This window comes from Rattus norvegicus, chromosome 1 (assembly GCF_036323735.1).
Source record: "Rattus norvegicus strain BN/NHsdMcwi chromosome 1, GRCr8, whole genome shotgun sequence".
Lineage (NCBI taxonomy): Eukaryota > Metazoa > Chordata > Mammalia > Rodentia > Muridae > Rattus > Rattus norvegicus.
The window spans coordinates 15,680,397-15,703,113 of NC_086019.1; the positions used below are offsets into that span (position 1 = coordinate 15,680,397).

Here is a 22,717-nt window from a genome sequence, read left to right on the forward strand (position 1 = left end):
CCAGATGAATTTGCAAATTGTTCTGTCTAACTCTTTGAAGAATTGGATTGGTATTTTGATGGGGATTGCATTGAATCTGTAGATTGCTTTTGGTAAAATGGCCATTTTTACTATATTAATCCTGCCAATCCATGAGCATGGGAGATCTTTCCATCTTCTGAGGTCTTCTTCAATTTCTTTCCTCAGTGTCTTGAAGTTCTTATTGTACAGATCTTTTACTTGCTTGGTTAAAGTCACACCGAGGTACTTTATATTATTTGGGTCTATTATGAAGGGTGTCGTTTCCCTAATTTCTTTCTCGGCTTGTTTCTCTTTTGTATAGAGGAAGGCAACTGATTTATTTGAGTTAATTTTATACCCAGCCACTTTGCTGAAGTTGTTTATCAGCTTTAGTAGTTCTCTGGTGGAACTTTTGGGATCACTTAAATATACTATCATGTCGTCTGCAAATAGTGATATTTTGACCTCTTCTTTTCCGATCTGTATCCCCTTGATCTCCTTTTGTTGTCTGATTGCTCTGGCTAGAACTTCAAGAACTATATTGAATAAGTAGGGAGAGAGTGGGCAGCCTTGTCTAGTCCCTGATTTTAGTGGGATTGCTTCAAGTTTCTCTCCATTTAGTTTAATGTTAGCAACTGGTTTGCTGTATATGGCTTTTACTATGTTTAGGTATGGGCCTTGAATACCTATTCTTTCCAGGACTTTTATCATGAAGGGGTGTTGAATTTTGTCAAATGCTTTCTCAGCATCTAATGAAATGATCATGTGGTTCTGTTCTTTCAGTTTGTTTATATGATGGATCACGTTGATGGTTTTCCTTATATTAAACCATCCCTGCATGCCTGGGATGAAGCCTACTTGATCATGGTGGATGATTGTTTTGATGTGCTCTTGAATTCGGTTTGCCAGAATTTTATTGAGTATTTTTGCGTCGATATTCATAAGGGAAATTGGTCTGAAGTTCTCTTTCTTTGTTGGGTCTTTGTACGGTTTAGGTATAAGAGTAATTGTGGCTTCATAGAAGGAATTCGGTAGTGCTCCATCTGTTTCAATTTTGTGGAATAGTTTGGATAATATTGGTACGAGGTCTTCTATGAAGGTCTGATAGAATTCTGCACTAAACCCGTCTGGACCTGGGCTCTTTTTGGTTGGGAGACCTTTAATGACTGCTTCTATTTCCTTAGGAGTTATGGGGTTGTTTAACTGGTTTATCTGTTCCTGATTTAACTTCGATACCTGGTATCTGTCTAGGAAATTGTCCATTTCCTGAAGATTTTCAAGTTTTGTTGAATATAGGTTTTTATAGTAAGATCTGATGATTTTTTGAATTTCCTCTGAATCTGTAGTTATGTCTCCCTTTTCATTTCTGATTTTGTTAATTTGGAAGCACTCTCTGTGTCCTCTCGTTAGTCTGGCTAAGGGTTTATCTATCTTGTTGATTTTCTCAAAGAACCAACTTTTGGTTCTGTTGATTCTTTCTATGGTCCTTTTTGTTTCTACTTGGTTGATTTCAGCTCTGAGTTTGATTATTTCCTGCCTTCTACTCCTCCTGGGTGTATTTGCTTCTTTTTGTTCTAGAGCTTTTAGGTGTGCTGTCAAGCTGCTGACATATGCTCTTTCCTGTTTCTTTCTGCAGGCACTCAGCGCTATGAGTTTTCCTCTTAGCACAGCTTTCATTGTGTCCCATAAGTTTGGGTATGTTGTACCTTCATTTTCATTAAATTCTAAAAAGTTTTTAATTTCTTTCTTTATTTCTTCCTTGACCAGGTTATCATTGAGTAGAGCATTGTTCAATTTCCACATATATGTGGGCATTCTTCCCTTATTGTTATTGAAGACCAGTTTTAGGCCGTGGTGGTCCGATAGCACGCATGGGATTATTTCTATCTTTCTGTACCTGTTGAGGCCCGTTTTTTGACCAATTATATGGTCAATTTTGGAGAAAGTACCATGAGGAGCTGAGAAGAAGGTATATCCTTTTGCTTTAGGATAGAATGTTCTATAAATATCCGTTAAGTCCATTTGGCTCATGACTTCTCTTAGTCTGTCTACATCTCTGTTTAATTTCTGTTTCCATGATCTGTCCATTGATGAGAGTGGGGTGTTGAAATCTCCCACTATTATTGTGTGAGGTGCAATGTGTGTTTTGAGCATTAGTAAGGTTTCTTTTACATATGTAGGTGCCCTTGTATTTGGGGCATAGATATTTAGGATTGAGAGTTCATCTTGGTGGATTTTTCCTTTGATGAATATGAAGTGTCCTTCCTTATCTTTTTTGATGACTTTTAGTTGGAAATTGATTTTATTTGATATTAGAATGGCTACTCCAGCTTGCTTCTTCTGACCATTTGCTTGGAAAATTGTTTTCCAGCCTTTCACTCTGAGGTAATGTCTGTCTTTGTCTCTGAGGTGTGTTTCCTGTAGGCAGCAGAATGCAGGGTCCTCGTTGCGTATCCAGTTTGTTAATCTATGTCTTTTTATTGGGGAGTTGAGGCCATTGATATTGAGAGATATTAAGGAATAGTGATTATTGCTTCCCGTTATATTCATATTTGGAAGTGAGGTTATGTTTGTGTGCTTTCATTCTCTTTGTTTTGTTGCCAAGATGATTAGTTTCTTGCTTCTAGGGTATAGCTTGCCTCCTTATGTTGGGCTTTACCCTTTATTATCCTTTGTAGTGCTGGACTTGTAGAAAGATATTGTGTAAATTTGGTTTTGTCATGGAATATCTTGGTTTCTCCATCAATGTTAATTGAGAGTTTTGCTGGATACAGTAACCTGGGCTGGCATTTGTGTTCTCTTAGGGTCTGTATGACATCTGTCCAGGATCTTCTGGCCTTCATAGTTTCTGGCGAAAAGTCTGGTGTGATTCTGATAGGTCTGCCTTTATATGTTACTTGACCTTTTTCCCTTACTGCTTTTAATATTCTTTCTTTATTTTGTGCGTTTGGTGTTTTGACAATTATGTGACGGGAGGTGTTTCTTTTCTGGTCCAATCTATTTGGAGTTCTGTAGGCTTCTTGTATGCCTATGGGTATCTCTTTTTTTAGGTTAGGGAAGTTTTCTTCTATGATTTTGTTGAAGATATTTACTGGTCCTTTGAGCTGGGAGTCTTCACTCTCTTCTATACCTATTATCCTTAGGTTTGATCTTCTCATTGAGTCCTGGATTTCCTGTATGTTTTGGACCAGTAGCTTTTTCCGCTTTACATTATCTTTGACAGTTGAGTCAATGATTTCTATGGAATCTTCTGCTCCTGAGATTCTCTCTTCCATCTCTTGAATTCTGTTGGTGAGGCTTGTATCTACAGCTCCTTGTCTCTTCTTTTGGTTTTCTATATCCAGGGTTGTTTCCATGTGTTCTTTCTTGATTGCTTCTATTTCCATTTTTAATTCCTTCAACTGTTTGATTGTGTTTTCCTGGAATTCTTTCAGGGATTTTTGCGATTCCTCTCTGTAGGCTTCTACTTGTTCTCTAAGGGAGTTCTTTATGTCTTTCTTGAAGTCCTCCAGCATCATGATCAAATATGATTTTGAAACTAGATCTTGCTTTTCTGGTGTGTTTGGATATTCCGTGTTTGCTTTGGTGGGAGAATTGGGCTCCGATGATGCCATGTAGTCTTGGTTTCTGTTGCTTGGGTTCCTGCGCTTGCCTCTCGCCATCAGATTATCTCTAGTGTTACTTTGTTCTGCTATTTCTGACAGTGGCTAGACTGTCCTATAACCTGTGTGTCAGGAGTGCTGTAGACCTGTTTTCCTGTTTTCTTTCAGCCAGTTATGGGGACAGAGTGTTCTGCTTTCGGGCGTGTAGTTTTTCCTCTCTACAGGTCTTCAGCTGTTCCTGTGGGCCTGTGTCTTGAGTTCACCAGGCAGGTTTCTTGCAGGGGAAAAGTTGGTCCTACCTGCAGTTCCAAGGCTCAAGTTTGCTCGTGGGGTACTGCCTAAGTCCTCTCCGCTGTGGCAGCAACCGGGAAAATCTGTGCCGCTCCTTCCGGGAGCCTCCGTGCACCAGGGTTTCAGATGACGTTTGGTGTTTTCCTCTGGCCCCTGGATGTGCACAGAGTGCAGTCTCTTCTGGTTTCCCAGGCGTGTCCGCCTCTCTGAAGGTTCAGCTCTCCCTCCCACGGGATTTGGGTGCAGAGAACTGTTTATCCGGTCTGTTTCCTTCAGGTTCCGGCAGTGTCTCAGGCGCAGGGGTCCTGCCGCTCCCGGGCCCTCCCCTACGGGAACCCAGAGGCCTTATACAGTTGCCTCTTTGGCCAGGGATGTGGGCAGGGGTGGGCAGTGTTGGTGGTCTCCTCCGCTCTGCAGCCTCAGGAGTGCCCACCTGATCAGGCGGTGAGGTCTCTCTCCCACGGGGTTTGGGAGCAGGGAGCTGCTGCGGTCCGGGATCCGCCGGTGTGGGACTTCCGGTAAACACAGGAAGTGCCAGGTCCTAGAGGAATTTTGCCTCTGTGTGTCCTGAGTTCACCAGGCAGGTTTCTTGCAGGGGAAAAGTTGGTCCTACCTGCAGTTCCAAGGCTCAAGTTTGCTCGTGGGGTACTGCCTAAGTCCTCTCCGCTGTGGCAGCAACCGGGAAGATCTGTGCCGCTCTTTCCAGGAGCCTCCGTGCACCAGGGTTCCAGATGGCGTTTGGTGTTTTCCTCTGGCGCCTGGATGTGCACAGACTGCAGTCTCTTCTGGTTTCCCAGGCGTGTCCGCCTCTCTGAAGGTTCAGCTCTCCCTCCCAAGGGATTTGGGTGCAGAGACAGCATGGTCCTCTTAATGAGCTACTAAGCAGCATCCCTCTGTGGTTTCTGCTCTACTCTCTTGGCCTTGAGTGGGTTCCTGGGTCAAATCTAATGCTGGGTGAAATTACAAGCAGTCCTGTCTTCTGGTTCTGTCCTCAAATTTCTGCCCTGGTTGTCTTCAATGATGAATTATGATCTGGAAATAGAAGATAAAATAAATCCTTTCCTTCCATGAATTCAGTCAGAATTTTTTATGACAACAACAGAAGGGAAAACAGAGCCATATAAAACTCTGCTGTATTACTGCATGAGTTTCCATCACTTCTTTAAAAGTATTGATATAGATTATATAGATATAGACAACATTAATATTTTAGACCCATGCTCCAACCATATTTATTTGCCTATTTTAGATCCAAGATCTTACTTTGTTGCCCAGGTTAGCCTCCCCAGTATCTGAGTCTACAAGTATAATACCACTGTGCTTGATCTCCCAGTCACAGTTTTCCTGTAAGCCCTGGGTTGTCATTGTATAGTATGGTAGTTATTTTGTGTACTTTGCATAGTTCAGCAATTTTCAGGACTAGTATGTTATGTGAGAGCAGAACTGCAGTCATGGCATCTCACAGCTGTGGCAGTGGAGGGGCCCATTGAGTGACTTAATGTAGATATGCAAGAGGCCAAAGGTTGAACCTGAAGAATGCCTACATCAGTAGATAGTGACAGGAAGAGAAAGCCAAGGAGCTGTTTGGTGTACAGGAGGAAGCTCAAGCCAAGTAAAGGAAGCATGTCAAGAGAGGCATAATCAGCCATATTCCAGTCGTCTCTAGTGGACCAGAAAACAGGCAAATCACTGAGAATTAGCCACTGAGTACATAACTGTGGGTATCTTGAGTATAGGCTGGTGGAGTGGCAATAAGGAGATAGATTGGAGAGGGTTTAGCATGCAAAAGAGAGGCTACAGTTTTTTAAATATCTGGCTCACTGCTCTGTTTAGATTTCTAAAATGGAATTATTATCCCAACTCTGTCATAACTCTGAGGATGATTGTCCGGGTTGGCTGAAAGAGCCTCTGAGCACAGTACTTCATGAGACATCAGCTAGTTAATCAACCCAATGTTGACATTAGTATTTCATGACATTTTATAACACAGTATCTTACAATAAAATTTGGTTTTGAATTTGGAATGAAGTTGGGAAGGTAAGATAGAAATAAATTCAGTAAATAAGTAAACAGCCAGTAGTGAAGGGAGCTGAGATAGTTTGGAGTCAAGGTGACCAGGCAGAGAAAGACTTAGAGTAGACCAAAGGCAAATAACGGAAATGGTCTCCGTGCTCTTTCAATACATACCTGAGCCCTGTGTACTGCCATGTGGAGAGATGCTTGCCTAATCCTGATAGCCAACCTCAAGCGTGCATTCCTCCTGCAAGTTTACAGATGACAGGACTGATACTCCAGGGGAGGCTCATTATTGAGCTGAAAGTCACCCGCATGTAGAACATCTGGAGGCAGCCAAGACAGGTTTATCTCCTGGGGTCATGCTTGGAGGCACAGAGCATAAAGAAGGGGGGGGGGGTGTGTGACACAATGAATCAGCTGCAAAATCTCTACCATGTAAAGCCTCTTCCCAAGGATATTTACGCAATCTAAAGATTTTCAGTTAAGCAACACACCTGAGAGAACCCACCGGACATTTTTACTCTCGACTTCTTACCTTCAGGGCTAGGTATATGTGGAAAGGGATTTAAGGGAAGCTAAGGAGGGAGCTAAGGCAAGGAATGACTAAATAGTATCAACTCAGAAGCAATTGTGCGTGTGAGAAGGGCTTCCGGTCTGCTATGATTTGCTTCCCGACTGCTGACCCTCTTGCTCAGTTGAGAGAACAAGCAGGTGGGTAGGCATTCGGATTTCTAGACCATCTTCAGCTGGCTGAGCCCCCATCTAACATGCAAGTACAGCTACTGCTGGGCAGGAGTAGTATGAAGGATGGACCAAATTGCTGTCCTCGTGGAGTTTGTCTAGAAGAGATTTATTGTGTCGCTAGGTATCACATTAGCTAATAAACACCTTAGCAATAAGACCCACTCTTTTTACATACTACTAACTAGTAGAGGACAGATATTGTACAGAAGGCAAATTAGCTTTAACTGGTTGAAACAAGAGAAAACATAGGTCTCCACAAAACCTCAGTGGGTCTTTGAAAAAAGGCCCAAACAGGAAGCTAGTTAGTTTCCTAGCGCCATCTTAACTAAAGTACTTTAAAACAACTACAGTTTATTCTCTCATTGTTAAGGAAGCCAAAGTCTGGAATGTGGGTGTTACAGGGTTAGTCATTTCTGAGATTTAAGAGCAAGATTTCATTCCACACATCTGATAGCTTTTAATGGCTATAGCTAATGTCTGGCTTTCCTTGGCTCATAGATGTGTTACTCCAGTCTCTGCCTCTCTCTCTCTCTCTCTGAAATTCAAGGTCTGATTATTTGTTACTCTAAAAGACTTGTTTTTTGACTGGACTCAGGTTTAGAAGTAGAAGCTCTCAGCGAGGACAGCCTACGTCTCTTGGCAATCTGTTCCTGGTGCTTTTTTTTTTTTTTTTTTGGCTTCCTCCATTTTCTTGGCCAAAAGTTCAATGTATTCTGCAGCCTCCTCCTTGTTTTTCTTAGTGCGTTGCTTCTTCAAAGCAATATATTGGCATTTGTATTGCAGGACACGGGGAGTAACAAGACGCTGAATCTTGGGTGTTTTGGTCCTGGACTTCTTACCTTCTTTGTTTTAAGGGCTTTCTGACAACATATTGGCGGACATCGTCTTCTTTGGAGAGATTAAAAAGCTTTCGGATTCTACTATCTCTTTTAGGTCCCAACCAACAAGGCACAGTAGTATCTGTCATCCCGGAATATCTCTCTCTCTCTCTCTCTCTTTTTACAATAACCAAGTTGAGAACACTCAGGTTGGCATCCACGATGCACCTGTGAACAGACTTGCGCTTCCTTTCTCCAGTTCTCCTTGGTCTATAACAAGAATGCCCCTTACTCATCAGCAGACGCACTCTGCCATGGGTCAAAATGCCTTGCTTCATGGGAAAACCTTGTTTGTTATTCCCACTGCTGATCCAGACCACATAACCCTTCCTTCCACTCTTCACCAAGAGCATCATCAGCTACTTCTGTGGCCATGTGCTTCTCATAGAACGTACGAAGCTCACGTTCCTCATCCACTTCTGTGAGTTTCTGACAGCCAGTGGAGGGAAGGAAATTCCTACTCCTGTCTTTATAGAATGGTCTCTCTCTCTCTCTCTCTCTCTCTCTCTCTCTCTCTCTCTCTCTCTCTCTCCCCCCCCCCCTCTCTCTCTCTCTGATAGACACTAGTTTAATCCCATTAAAAGCCAACTATATTCCAACATGGCTTCATTCTAGATAATCGTTTCTATAATAGACTTCTTCCTGAAATATTGTGAAATCTCCAGATTCCAGAAAGGGTACGAATCTGTAGAGAGATACTATTTACATAGTACATGAGGGAAGTATGAATCCTTTGTGTGTCATTGTTTGGAGTGGAGAGTTATGAGGCAGAGTCTAGAGGGAACAGCAGAAAGGATATGGAAGGCATAACTGTAACAGGGAACAGATATCCAATCCAACGGGGAAACTGAGGAAAGAGTGAACTGCTTTAAGTAAGAATATAGGAGGGAACAAGCGGGTTGACAAGTACCCCAGACTAACAATGACAGGATCCCACGTATAAAACCCTGTTCTTTCTCTTTGAAACAAACCTACCAGCCTCTGAAATTGGCCTGTTCCTTGCCACTTCTCCAGACCTAGCCTGGCCTTCCCTGCTACAGAGATGTTGGCTACCTTTACAATCTCAATTGGCATTCAGGTATGTACCCTAGGAATTAGGGGGGTACACCACCACTGAAGAATAAAGAATGGATGCTAGTTGATGCTCACACGATATTTCTAGCCCAAAGACTCTTCTGCCATGGATTTCCTAAGATTCCCCAGAAGATTCTGAGGAATTAGTGCTGGTTGGCAAAAGCAGTGGCCAACACAATAATTCATCCTTGTTTTGCCTCAAACCTCGTTCATGCTTCTGGCCTTTCATTCCTATTGTATGACATAAGTTCAGAAATAAGCCTGATGTGTGCAAGAATTTCTCTTGGTGCAAGGTCTGTGGGTTCCTGAGAGTAGGAGGAGACAGGAAAAGGTGGGGGTAGACAGGAATAGGTGGGGATAGAGAGAAAGAATAGGCTAGAGAAGAGAGGCTATTATCTTCTTCTGAGGAAGTCGTTGTCAACTTTCAGGACAGCGCGTACATGGAGCTTTGCAGCCCAAACCCTAGAGAGCAAGGAAGGGTTAGTCTGGTGTAATTAAAGACATACCTCTGGCTACAGAGCAGGTGGGAAAGGCAGAGAGTAGAAATGGACATAACCAGAAATTTCAACACGACCGGATTCGTTCCCAACCACCCTTTTCTCCTTCTGACCGTGACAAATGAATGACTCAGTGTTAGAATGCTCACACAGCCATCATTTCAAGTGGGAAAATGCTTTCTAACTCGAGCCTATCCTTATTGCCTTACAGGAACATTGAGGTGCCATTCACTTCTTATGTTTGCTGTTGTTGATGCTGCTGAGTGTGATGGTCTTAGCAAGCCTGGTCATCTACACTAGACAGCCTAGGGTACCAGCAAGAGCGTGGGCTTGAATTCAGAGCATCTCCTGCTGGAATACCACCTCTGCTACTAAGTGATCTGCCCGTGAGCCACTGTCCTTGACTCCTCCATGTCCCAGCTTCTCATCCACTAAAAGGAATTAAAATTGCAACCTTTCAGGAGAAAGATTTTGCAAGATTTCCAGAAATATCCCTCAAAGTTAGCTGTTTTCAACTACTGCTTGAATTAGTTACTCATTTTTACTTAGATAGCGACATTAATAGTTATTAATAAAATAAAGAGACGTAACTGTAACTATCAAAGTAGTCTAAAAATTTCTTTAGTGTTTAGGCATTTCTTTGAACATGAGAGTGCTTTTCTTGTAGCTGGAAATTATATAATTTATAATCTCTCTCATTTTTTATCATTAACCAAATATCCTCGAGCAAGCCATGAACAAATAGCAAACGGTCTAATGTGTTCTTTAGCTGGCTTCACCCTCCAATGGTTTTAAATCAAAATTGCTGTCAGTGAAGTAATTGACACTCAGAATTTAAGCAACGCTGACTGCTGATGGAGATGAGTCACTGCGGGAAAGGTCTGGGTTTCTGGGTCCTTGGACGCTTTTACTGAACTCCTGAATTCAGTGAGCTGCATCCAAGCTCACTGGCCTGATGACCTCTGCTTTGAAGCCTGGCACAAGGACGTCTCAGAGGGATGTCCTCAGTTGTGTTAAACTCTGAGTTGTCCTGACTTGCTATGTCTTAATGGAAGAGTGAACTTTGCCTGGGAAGCGATCCACCTCTGGCATTCAGGAGCCTGAGGCCTCGAGAATTAGAACAGATGTAGTTCTCTTCTTATCCTTTGAGAAGTAGCTATGCGATACTTTTGAAGTAATGGTATCATGTAAAGGAAATGCCTGTCCTACCTTTAAACATTTGCCCCTCTGTGGTGTGTGTGTGTGTGTGTGTGTGTGTGTGTGTGTGTGTGTGTGTGTGTGCGCGTCTGCCTGTCTGTCTGCCTATCTATCTCTCTATCTCTATCTGTCTGTCTGTCTGTCTGTCTGTCTGTCTGTCTGTCTGTCTATCTATCTATCTATCTATCTGGGTCTTAAACATACTGGCCAACCACCCTATCACTGAGCTAAGCCCCGGAAGAGTACCATTATTTTGTGCCTCTTTTTCAAAAAACTTTTTAAATGTGAGTAAAGTTGACAAGGGAAAGAGTATTTAATGAGAGGGAAAACGCAAGCACAAGTTTCTTATCCTTGCTTTTGGAAAGGAAGCCAATGGTGTCATAGCATACTAGACAGATACTAGAAATCAGATGCATTATGAAAATACTGTCCTTGCATTCTCTCTGGATTATGCAGTTGTTGAACCCTATGATTAATTTGCTGAATATTTTGTGGTTATTGCTCTGTTTACACAAATGAAAGTCTCACCCGGAAGAGGCAGCCAGGGGGCATTGATTGTAATGGATATGTACTAATCTTAAAATAGGGCTTAGACATGTGGGCTGGCAGCCCCTAGCAGGTCTCGGGTGTTACAAGTAAGCTTTAAGCCAAAGGAGACTTTGGAAAATACCCACATAGGATACTTGTTCCTATGAGCCTGTATTTTGAATCTATTTTCAATGAACAGAGAAGTTAGGTGCCAAGAATTGCATTTTCAACCAGAGAGGTGTGAAAGGTACTTTTGAAAAGAAGCATTAGCTGGAAAATAAACCAGAAATATCCTGTTTATAATTTGAGACTGGGCAGGGGTGCTTATATTACAATTGTCTTTGGGACTCAACCACCATACTTATTAGTTTACCTATAATTGATCAAATGTACACACCTGTATTGAGTTCTATTGAGTTCAACATATTTAGAAATGTGTAAGCATTGTGTGCCGTTGTCTAAATATAATTGGTGTATTCTCCTCATACACTTTTAATTTTTGTGCAAATTGATAACAAATCTGTTATTGGTGATATTCCAGAATATGATATGCTGTTATTAGCTGAGGCCATAATGCCATTCATCAGATCTAGAGAACTTATTCTATCTCACTGAAATTTTGTATCCTGTGATCACCATCTTCCCGTTGTAAAATTTTAATATGAGTTTTTCATTTCCAGGTGCTCTGGAATTTGAGTTCATGCCTCACAGTTCTGTGCTTCTTTTCTATACATTAGCAACTTGTTGGTACCTCCCTGGAGCTTAAGAAAACGTCTTCGTAAAATGCTGGGGAAAAGGGCAAGTCTACGGTTGAACTTAGTCTCATTGGAGGTGGTATGGTGGAGAATGGGCCATTGATTTGATGGTCCTTAAATGTTTATCCTAGGTGCCTAGGGTTTCTCTGTGTGAACCTGGCTGTCCTGGAAATCACTCTGTAGACTAGGCTAGCCTGTAACTCAGAGATGTGTCTGCCTTTGTCTCACAACAGATGGCATTAAAGTGTGTGCCACCATTGCCTGGCTCAGAGTTGTCTCTTAAGATCTGTTTGCTAGAGGTTTGCAGATGTCCAGCCAGGTCTTCCAATAGGAATACTCTGGCCCACTCTCTCAAGCTCCGTCCTAACTAATCTTAGGGTCTCAGAACCCACTCTCCTGTTTTGTTTGGTAATCTGGAAATGACTTGTGATGGTTTGTATATGCTCAGCCCAGGGAGTGACACTATTGAAAGGTGTGGCCCTGTTGGAGTAGGTGTGGCCCTGTTGGAGTAGGTGTGTCACTGTGGGTATGGGCTTTAAGACCCTCATCCTAGCTGCCTGGACACCAGTATTCTGCTTCTCTTGTGTCATGCCTGCTCCCATGTTCTACCTTGATGATAATGACTGAACCTCTGAACCTGTAAGCCAGCCCTAATTAAATGTTGTCCTTATAAGAGTTGCCTTGGTCATGATGTCTGTTCACAGCAGTAAAACCCTAATTAAAACAGAATTTGATACCAGGAATGAGGTATTGCTGTGATAGGCCTGACCATGTTTTTGTTTGGAAGAATGTGGATGTGGGGACTTCAGATTTGGAAAGCATTGGAATCCTTTAAGTGGGGCTTAATGAGCTATCCTAGAGGGAATATGGAAGACTTTGTTGCTGTGAGTGATGTAAACTGTGCTGACCCGGCACAAGAGGTTTCAGTGGAGATAAATTTCAGTATGTAGTCTAGAGACTATTTTTTTGTGGTATTTGGTGAAAAATGTGGCTGACTTTTGCACTTGTCTGAAAAGTCTACCTGAGACTAAAATAAAGAGATTTATATTAATTGCATTGATAAAGGAAGTCTTACAAACATCCATCATGGACTTTGTTCTCTGGTTAAGTCTTATGAAGAGCATTTTAAACAAGTGTAGCAAGCTAAGAAAGGAAAAACCAAAGTATGTGGTTTGAGTATTAAAGAGACACCAGAAAGTGAAGTGGAACTGAATCCTGTGTTCAAGGATATTAAATTGAATTAAGGGAGTGATGACTTTGGGGCAAGATTCCACCCAGTTAAATTTAGATCCAGGCATGGTAGTACAAGTCTTTAATCCCAGGAGTTCAAGGACAGCCTAGAATAGAGCAAGTTCTGGGTGAAAAAAAAACTTAAATTCAGGATTGATGGATCATACCTTTAATCCAAGCATTGCAAGAGATGGAGCCATGCTTATCTCAGAGTTCAAGATCAACTACATAGCAAGTTCTATGAAAGCCAAGCTTAGGCCGAGAGGGATTCAGAAAATAGAAAGCTGGCAATAGAATAAGGGGGGCATGTTCCAACCCCAGCAAGCAGAAGAACATGGCAACTTTGACTACGTGGCTCTAGTTTTAGAGTGCAGAATAGAAGGAACTACTGGGACAATTATGCTAGTTGGCTGGACCTAAAAACTTACCGGTGATTAAGAAGGGACCAGCATCACTGAGGTGAGATCTTCTGGGAAGTGTTTCTGAGAGCACAAAGAAGCTGTGTTCCATAAAGAGCCAAGGTTGTACCTCATGCTGCAGTTGTACTTGGTAATATCTAAGAGTCACCCAGCTGGTACTGGTTTTGAAGGCATGAATGAGTCATGCAAAGGATTTGAGGCTTGGCACCAAGAAAAGAGCCTGTAAGGGGCTATTGGTGAAGCCTAGTTGCAGCGAAAGACCCCGACATATTGGAGATGCCAGTACCCTGGATGATAAACTGCAGCAGCAATGGAGTGGGACAACCTGAGCTTAGAGTACCTCAGAGGGCAGAGCTGGAGAAGTGATGCCAGCCTTTCAGAGGAGCCCAGAAGATCATGGGTAAAACCCAGACATTGAAACAAGAAACTGTATCATTGAATCTGTCTTGGAGACCCCAAGATGGTTGATATGCCAGAGCTGTGGTCTATCTCCCGAGGAAAGCTACTTACAGGGATAGAACCAGCCCAGCAGAAAGAAGTATGTTCTTCCATCAACAGAGATGAGAAAGGAGATTGTTTTAATATCAGACATGGAGATGCAGAGTTTGGAGTTAGCCCAGTTGGTTTCCTGTCTTTTTTTTTTTTTTTTTTTTGGATCACAGTTAAGTGACCAAATGAATCTCAGAAGAGATTTTGAACTTTGGACTTTTAACATTTTTGAGACTGCTATAGACTTATGGGGGCTTTGGAAGTTAGGTAAGATGTATTTTTTATTACGCTATGTGTAGGTACGACCCCCAAAGACCCATGTCCTTAAACAAGTGTAAGGGAGCCAGGGAGTGGCATGTGATGATTTGTATATGCTCAGCCCAAGGAGTAGCATTATTAAAAGTTGTGGCCCTGTTGGACTAGGTGTAGCTCTGTTGGACTAGGTGTGTCATTGTGGATGTGGGCTTGAAGACCTTCCTCCTAGCTGCCTGGATACCATTTATCTGCTAGCAGCCTTCAGATGAAGATGTACCTCTCACCTCCTCCTGTACTACACCTGCCTGGAGCTGCCATGTTGTCCTGATGAGAGTTGCCTTGGTCATGGTGTCTATTCACAGCAGTAAAACCCAACCTAAGACATGGTTCTCCCAAGACTGTATCTATCCCATTTAATACTATTGTCAGAAGACTTCCATCACCTAGTGTCTTAACTTACCTGACTTGCACATTTAGACTTGCATTCTCTTTATGTCCCGGCACCAGCCCTTACTCCCTTTTCTCCAGAGTATTTCCTTATGACTTCTGTTTGTGTCCACAACACATTGCTCACAAGCCTTTTCCTCACTAACATGGGTTTTTTGGGTCTAGTGATAGTAGTACTGTCCCCTCATATTTTCCTTGTATTTAGTCTCTGGACTTTAGAGAGAGTTCTTCATAGGACAAATGGGTGAATAGCTGAGTTTACAGCTATCCAGGGGAATTCACAGAAGCATTTGTTTCTTTTGAAGCAGGAAAGTATTAATGGTGTCAGGACTCCCTTTTGTGAGCCAAAGAACAGCAGTTGGAATTCACTGTGGTAACAGAGGCACAGCCAGAGGCAATGTGAGACTGAATCCAAGGAAGAGACATCACCATGAGTCAAATGTGGGTCTTGTTTTTCAAATAAGGGTAATATCAGAGTTAGTAATACAGTGTACAAAAGTACAAAATGAAGAAACCATCCACATGTAGGAGGCTGCTGCTTTCAGAGCTTAGCAAAATATGGGCAAATGAATAATACTGAATAAGAACCTTCAGCACTGATATTCTACATTTATCATAAAACATTTATGACCCAACATAGTGATCCATGGGTTGGGTGAGGACGATAGCAAGGCAGAAAAGCTCCTCAGTGTGTGCCTCGACTCCCCACCTGTGAGTAGTTTGGGAAAGCACACAATTATGTTGAGTGGTTTTTTTTTTTACTTCTGTAAGCTCAGGCTGGATGTCTTATAGCATCCTTGTAATCCCAGTACTTGTGAAGTGGAGGCTGGAGGATCAGGAATTTGACATCACCCTCCTCTGCTGGGTGCGTCTGAGGCCATTCTGGGCTACTCTTCCAGCTAGAGAAGACAGATGAGTTGTGGATGTGTCATAAATAAGTGGGAACCTAACTTCCCTATCTTCTGTGTCCTCCGCAGTCCCAATCAGTTGACCTTCAGCCACTAAAGGAATTGCTAGCTTTGCATCATCTTCCAAGAAGTTCACAATAAAAATTCAATACCCCCGCTTAACAAAGCACATAAACTACGCACAAGACATTATTATGGTCTAACTCAACTTTTAAATTTATGGAAACACAACAGATGCTAGCAAATTTTGCTTTAAAAGAAGGAAAAAGGATTAGCAAATGACCACAAATGAGATCCTTCTTTTTACAGAGCTTTGGAACTTTCTAGAATATAGGTCTTGTGGGATTATGGTGGTCCACTCTTAAGGCTCTTAAAACTAATGACTGCTCATTTGTTTATGCTCTGTTTTCACGGATTTTTTTTAATTAAGACGAGTATTGCTTTCAGGAAACTCAGTTGCACACTGACAGGAAAGAGCGGGCGTTTGACTGGAGATGTGGAGGGGTCTGAGATGTTAACCAGTAGGATGGCAGGCGGCTTTCCTGATATGTTTAAGGGAATTTTTCCATGTAAGTTTCAGAACCATAGCCAGTTACTTTGTTTCTGGAGACATCTTAGTGTTGCCCTGTCCCTGGTGGTTTCTTGTGTAAGGTGAGGGTCTGAGGGTTAGGCACAGTCTATCTATTGTTAGCAGAGGAGGAGAGAAACTGGGTAGATAGCAACATCTACGGATTAGGGCTGTGAAGGTTTATGTCTTTTGTCTCCTTGAATGTCCCTCTTGTTTTAGTCCCCATTTAAAGGGCTCTCCCTTCTTAATCTTAAGAAAAGACCGCACTGCTTTACAGCTGACGTGAGCTGTTTTCAGTGAGGAAAGTTTTCTCTATGTTAAAGTGGATTGAAAACCATAGGCAAACACTAGAGCAAAACCTGAAGGATCTAAAAAGTGCAAATCTCATAAGTATGTTAAGCAAGCATGGACCAAAAATGAAGGTTAGATAATAGTGATTAATGACCCCTACAATGCTGTAGAAGTCAAGAAAGGCTAGGCAGCGTTTGGCACAAGTTCCTTTTTGGTTAAATATGTGTAGCCACTCTGCTTCTTCCTACTATTCAGAAACGGAGCCCTCTATTTCTCTATAGAAATTAGAGAATATGAACCCCCTCTCTGCTTTGTAAGAACTGAGCATACATTAAAATACATTGCATAATTTTACTGTGTTGGGAAGGGCTGGGATTTAGAAGAGATAGGGGAACTGGCAATCTGAGCTTTTTTTTGCTATTGCTAATTACTCTACTCTTCATTCATACCTTCCTGTTAGATCAATGAAACTATGTTTAGCCAAGACTGTTTTCCCCGTTTTACTGTTATAATCGTTCAAATCTCCTTAGGGGCCAATTTTAAGAGTTCAGCAGGAAACTTCTGGCCCCTTCTGTTGTGTCTCAGTTGTCCTACCTGCTAGAACAGGTCAGAGTCTCTCTGATCATGTGTTTTCCCTTGAAAGCACCAGGGACAGTTCCCTCTTTAATAATGACCCCTCACATTGCTGAACGGACAATGAGTGTGCACCCGTCCAAACCTTGTCTCTACAGCCACTCTAGTCAGAGGTAAGTGAGTTATCCGAGTCGTAGGACTCTACTGTTGGCATTGGAGCATTGCCCTGGTGTATGCAAGAACATTGGTTCAATCCTTAGTGCTGAAAAAGAAAAGATAAAGCGGAACAGAAACCCAGTTAAAATAGCTTGTTCATTATTTCGATGAGCCCTGCTGGCATTGCGTTTGGTTGGTAGGTCAGGATGTTTCTACGTTTAGAAACAATATCTCATTATGTAATCCTGGGGTGCCCAGAACTCTGCATGTAGACAAGGCTGGCATTGAACTTATAGTAGTTCTCTCACCCTAGCCTAATGATATCTATAATCACAGGCATAAACCACTACTCCTGGCTGGCGTACATCTATGTAAGTGCTGCTACTGATGCTGCTGCTAAATTTCTAGAATGTTCTTTTATATTCAGTTTTCCTTAGACCAATGTATCTCAGTTTGTAGGTCATGACCTCTTTGGGGGTTGAATGGCCCTTTCTTTGAGGTCACCTAAGACCATTAGGAAAATATGGAGATTTACATTATAATTCATAAGACTGGCTGAATTACAGTTATGAAGTAACAATAAAAATAACATTATGGAGGGGTGGTCACAACAACACGAGAAACTGTATTAAAGGGTCGCAGCATTAAGAAGGTTGAAAACCACTGCTTCAGACCCAGCCCACACAGTCAACTCTCATATGTCTGTACTTCAACGAGGAATGGTTTGAGATAACAATGTCTAATGGCTGTTTTCTTAGAATCAAAAATCTAAAAAGGAAGAAGGGCAAAACCCAAAATAGGAAAAATTCTTTACATCTCATTCTTAAGGATACTCATATAAAATTATGCATAAAAAATCAAGAATATCAAATCATAGACCCAAAGTAAACACAAGACTACTAGACAAAATGGCACAACTTCACAAAATCAACAACTTCATAAAAGTAGATTAAAAGAAACCAGAGGAAGAGTTTCATCAAACCAAAGAACACACTTAGATTGCCCTTGGCTCTTCAAGTAAAGAAATATTCCATTTGTTTCTCACGGATCTCATAATTGTGGTTCCTTCTAGGTCTTTCCCTGGGATGGACTTCTTCCTAATCTATATATTTGGTGACTGAAGTGAAAATTAACTCATCTGGCCCCTGTCTAGCCTTGTCGATTATTCCAGTTTTTTTTCCTCCCCTACAGCAAAAGCCAAGACTAATACCACATCCTGACTTTATCCTTCAATTTATCAGAATTTTCTGAAAACTTGTCAAAAGTTTCCTAATACAGCCTAGGCTTGACATGGTAAAGTACATGTACACTCTAGCAAGACTCCTTTTATCTGTAGGTACCTCTCTTGGTGGGGATAAGGTCACCTAATAAGGTCACCTGGTTGGTTCTAGACTTATTCCTGAATAGCATATCACAGTTAATGCCTATCTTTCAAGTTTCCTGGCCTCATAAAAACCTTTGTTTTAATTAATGTGTAGCGTCGTACCAGTGTAATTCGCACACTTGGGAGGTCGAGGCAGAAGTTTTTTTCTGTAACTGAGGCTGGTCTGAACTACGTGGAAAACAGAACAAGTTTAAGCAAGTAAACAAATAGAAACTTATGGGTATCTATGTTAGTTTTTTTAATTAGATATATTTCTTTACTTACATTTCAAATGTTATTCTCTTTCCTGGTTTCCTGTCCATAAGCCTCCATTCCCTCCCCCTTCCCCATACGATTGTTCTCTCCATCCAGTCCTCCTTACCACCACCCCCTCACATTCCCCTGCACTGGGGGTCCAACCTTGGCAGGACCAAAGGAGTCCCCTTTCACTGGTGCCCCAACAAGGCTATTCACTGCTACATATGCAGTTGGAGCCCTGGGTCAGTCCATGTATAGTCTTTGGGTAGTGGTTTAGTCCCTGGAAGCTCTGGTTGGTTGGCATTGCTGTTCTTATGGGGTTGCAAGCCCCTTCAGCTCTTTCAATCCTTCCTCTAATTCCCCCCAAGGGGGGTCCTGTTCTCAGTTTAGTGATTTGCTGCTAGCATTGACCTCTGTATTGGACATGCTCTGGATGTGTCTCTCAGGAGAGATCTATATCTGGTCCCTTTCACCATGCACTTCTTAGCTTCATCAATCTTATCTAGTTTTGGTGGCTGTATATATATGGGCCACATGTGGGGCAGGCTCTGAATGGCCATTCCTTCAGGTGCTGCTCTAAACTTTGCTTCCATATCCCCTCCTATGGATATTTTTTCCCCTTTTAAAAAGGAGTGGGAGCATCTGCATTTTGGCATCTATGTTAGTTTTAACTGGGAGTATTACCACATTCCAATGCATTTGCATTGCAAGAACAACCAGTGAGGTACTTTAAATGAGGAAGGAAACGCTGTTAGGTGGAGATCATGCTCCGGATGTACGAACAGCAATGGCATGCCTGAGGAAAATGGACCAGCTCTGAATGAACTGGCTTGGGATATCTGAGAAAGAGACTGAGAGATTCTGCTCCTCAAAGAAAAGCCTAGAGAAGGTACAAATGGAGTCAGATCTGGAATAACACAGACTGCAATCAGGAATACAAATCATTTTCAGTTGGTATGGGACTTGAACCCCTTACTTGGCAGAGGACAGGCACTGTGCTATGTTCTTGGGATGGAGCTGAGCATGTAGCTCGGTGAGTAGAGGAAGCATCCAGGAAGCTCTGGGTTTGATACCTAACACCATGTATACCAGGCATGGTGATACATACCTGTGATCTTTGCTGGAATAAGGCAGAAGGATCAGAAGTTCAAGGTCATAGTTACACAGTAAGTTAGAGTTCAGCCTTGGCTACCTAAGACCTTGTCTCTAAATAAATGAATGAATGGATGGATAAATAATAACAGCTCGGGGTTGGGGATTTAGCTCAGTGGTAGAGCGCTTGCCTAGCAAGTGCAAGGCCCTGGGTTCGATCCCCAGCTCCGAAAAAAAGAAAAGAAAAAAATAATAATAACAGCTCACCACGGCCATACAACGATGTATATGTGGGGTGATGTCTCCTTGATTGACACTGTTCTCATCTTTGTGTCTCACTACCGGTAGTCACTGTTCAAGGAATTGTGCAATTGGTCTGGGATTTGGGATCACCAGGAAATTGAATTCATGCTAAATTTCTCCCTGAAATTCCAGAAAGTCCAAACATAAACCATCCAGCATATGGTGGCTTCAGTGGATAACCTGTGAGTAAGCTGCTGCCATCTGCTGTGATGCTCAGATTATAATTGTGGGTGTGTAATAGGTAGCAGATGCAGGAAGAAGACGATTTGATGAATGGCAGATAAAACAATGAAGAGACAGTACTAATCTGGCTCAAGCTACCTGTGCCATGTGAAAAGTGCCCTTATCTTGGCAATGACAAGCCAGGAGGCAAACAAACAAACAAAAAACTGCCAACTTGGAAACGTCAAGGTCGGTTATAGTCCCTCTGCATAATAAAAGCTTTATTGCATCACCAGCATGCACTAGAGATCGAAAGGAGACGGCTGAATGAGAGAATAGAGAGTTGAATGGAATGGACTTTATATCTGCTTTGTTGGTTACCAAAGGCCATCTGTGGCAAAACCTTTACTTTGAGAAAAAATGCTCTCTCTTCTCTCTCAGAGTGATCTTACTTGTCTTTGAAGTTCATGATAAATTGGTTTCTTTCCCCTTGGGCTTCAGTACATTGTTTTCCAATCCTCTCCAACAGTCCTATAAGGAAGATTGAAACAGAGTGTCCTATCTCATTTTGTGTAAAAGGCAAGCGTTAACCAAATCTGTGAATCTCAAAAGCACAATCCGGGCCAGGCTTCCATTGTTTTCTATTTTGCTCTGTTTGCATGAGCTCATAGTGAAGAGGATACTTGCAAATTATGTCTTCAAATGCTCTCTTTTGACAGCTGAGGGGGGAACTCTACATGCCCAGCTCTGTGGACAAAGCAGTCTCGAATAGACAGAATGAGACTCCTACCATATGTTTGCTACTCACTCTCGACCCCAGAGGATCATTTTCTTTACACTGCCTATTGCCTGTGGGTTTTGTGATCTATATAAAACATCAATCTGTATTTATTCACCAGTGTGGCTCTTACTAGCACGCACACCTTTGCAGAGGATTGGTGCCATTTACCGCTAGCCCCACAGTTTCTACCTAATGTCAACAAATGAGAAGCAGACAAGTGGATGCTTAACTGACTGGCTGTACTCACTTTGATTTGCCTTACAAGCAACTCTGGAAATGTCTTCTCCTCTAAGTATAGGGCCCATGACTCCCACCTGTTGTCAAATGTCCTTGTGAGCCAGTTGTTGCCCTTAACACACACAGCTGTATACACACATACATATATCTGCGTGTGCATACATAAGCATATACACACATACACACGCATGCACATATACACATGCGTACACATAAATATATGTCCACAAACATATACATATTGTTTTCTGATTTCTAAGCAGTGAGGGAAGTGCAGTGTATTGCATAAGTTCTAAAACACACAGGTTGTTCTGCGTCCTGTTTTACAATTGACACCGTCATAGATTTGTTAATGTGTGATAAGTCAGAAAGAAGTCCTACTAATGACCAGCCTAGGCTATATGGTGAATGAACATGCTCTCAGTACCCATCCCACGTACACTGCAGCAAGCGGCAATGATACAGCCCTGCAGCTCCAGCATTTGGAAAGCTGGGGCTGAAGGAGTGTGAGTTTGAGGCCAGCTGTAGTAAGACTTCATTTCAGACAGACAGACAGACAGACAGACAGACAGACAGACAGACAGATACCACAGCAGAAAAAGATTTGGTTGACTTTAGCAAAAGGGTAACATCTAAAGCATGGTTATACCACACTCATTAATGTATCACTGGAATCTGATCTACTATATCCTGGGCACCTATCAGTCAATTAAACAATTCTAATGCTTTTTACTCCCTGGCTGTATTAATTATTGCATTTGAAGTGATTTTCATTTAAGATTTCACTTAGTGACCTCACAGCACAACTTTGGAGATGGGGTTCAGTTACTGTGAGGTGTAGTATTTCAACATCATCCAGCCTAGAACGCTCTCTATGCAGCCTAAGCTGACCCCAGGCCCTGGATCCTCTTGTTTCAGCCTCCCAATTAGTCTGGAGGATACCATGTTTGGTTTAAGCTCTGTTTTTCAGATATATTAAGTTGGTAGTTTCTTGGTAACTGAATTGTCAGCTACTGACTTTTAAATTTTCTTAAAATGTGAGAATGGAACATAAATTATTTTAAAACCGGGGCTGGGGATTTAGCTCAGTGGTAGAGCGCTTGCCTAGGAAGCACAAGGCTCTGGGTTCGGTCCCCAGCTCCGAAAAAAAAAAGAAAAAGAAAAAAAATTATTTTAAAACCTACTACTACTACTGCTGCTGCTGCTGCTGCTATTACTATAAAAGAAACTGAAGCTGTCTTTAAATCAATCCAAACAATGCTTTCAACATGGTAAAGAATGTTTTGTTTTTGTTTTTTGTTTTTTGTTTTCCTTTTTTTGATGAAGAATGTTTTTAACCTATGGATTTTGGTGGAAACTAACTCAGTAATAGTTGTATTGGTTCCAACTTTCCCAAAATTTTCTCTACATTTTTTCTGTTCTGCTGTCTTCACTGGGCACCGAAGGGTTAAGATTTAATATTTTGATGACATTGTTCATTTGTAACAAACGGTTCCTTGGGAAAATATCTTTCTTATTTAACAATGATTATTGACAATAATCATGCCAACAACAACAACAACAAGATTCCACAGAGCTATTCGTAGTTGCGATGGTAGTGTAT

General features: G+C 41.9%; 1 pseudogene; it reads right to left on the minus strand.

Annotated features, from left to right (window-relative positions):
• Positions 1-7,213: 7,213 nt before the first annotated feature.
• On the minus strand, positions 7,214-7,975 carry LOC108349726 (40S ribosomal protein S6 pseudogene; annotated as a pseudogene).
• Between the last annotated feature and the right edge of the window lie 14,742 nt (positions 7,976-22,717).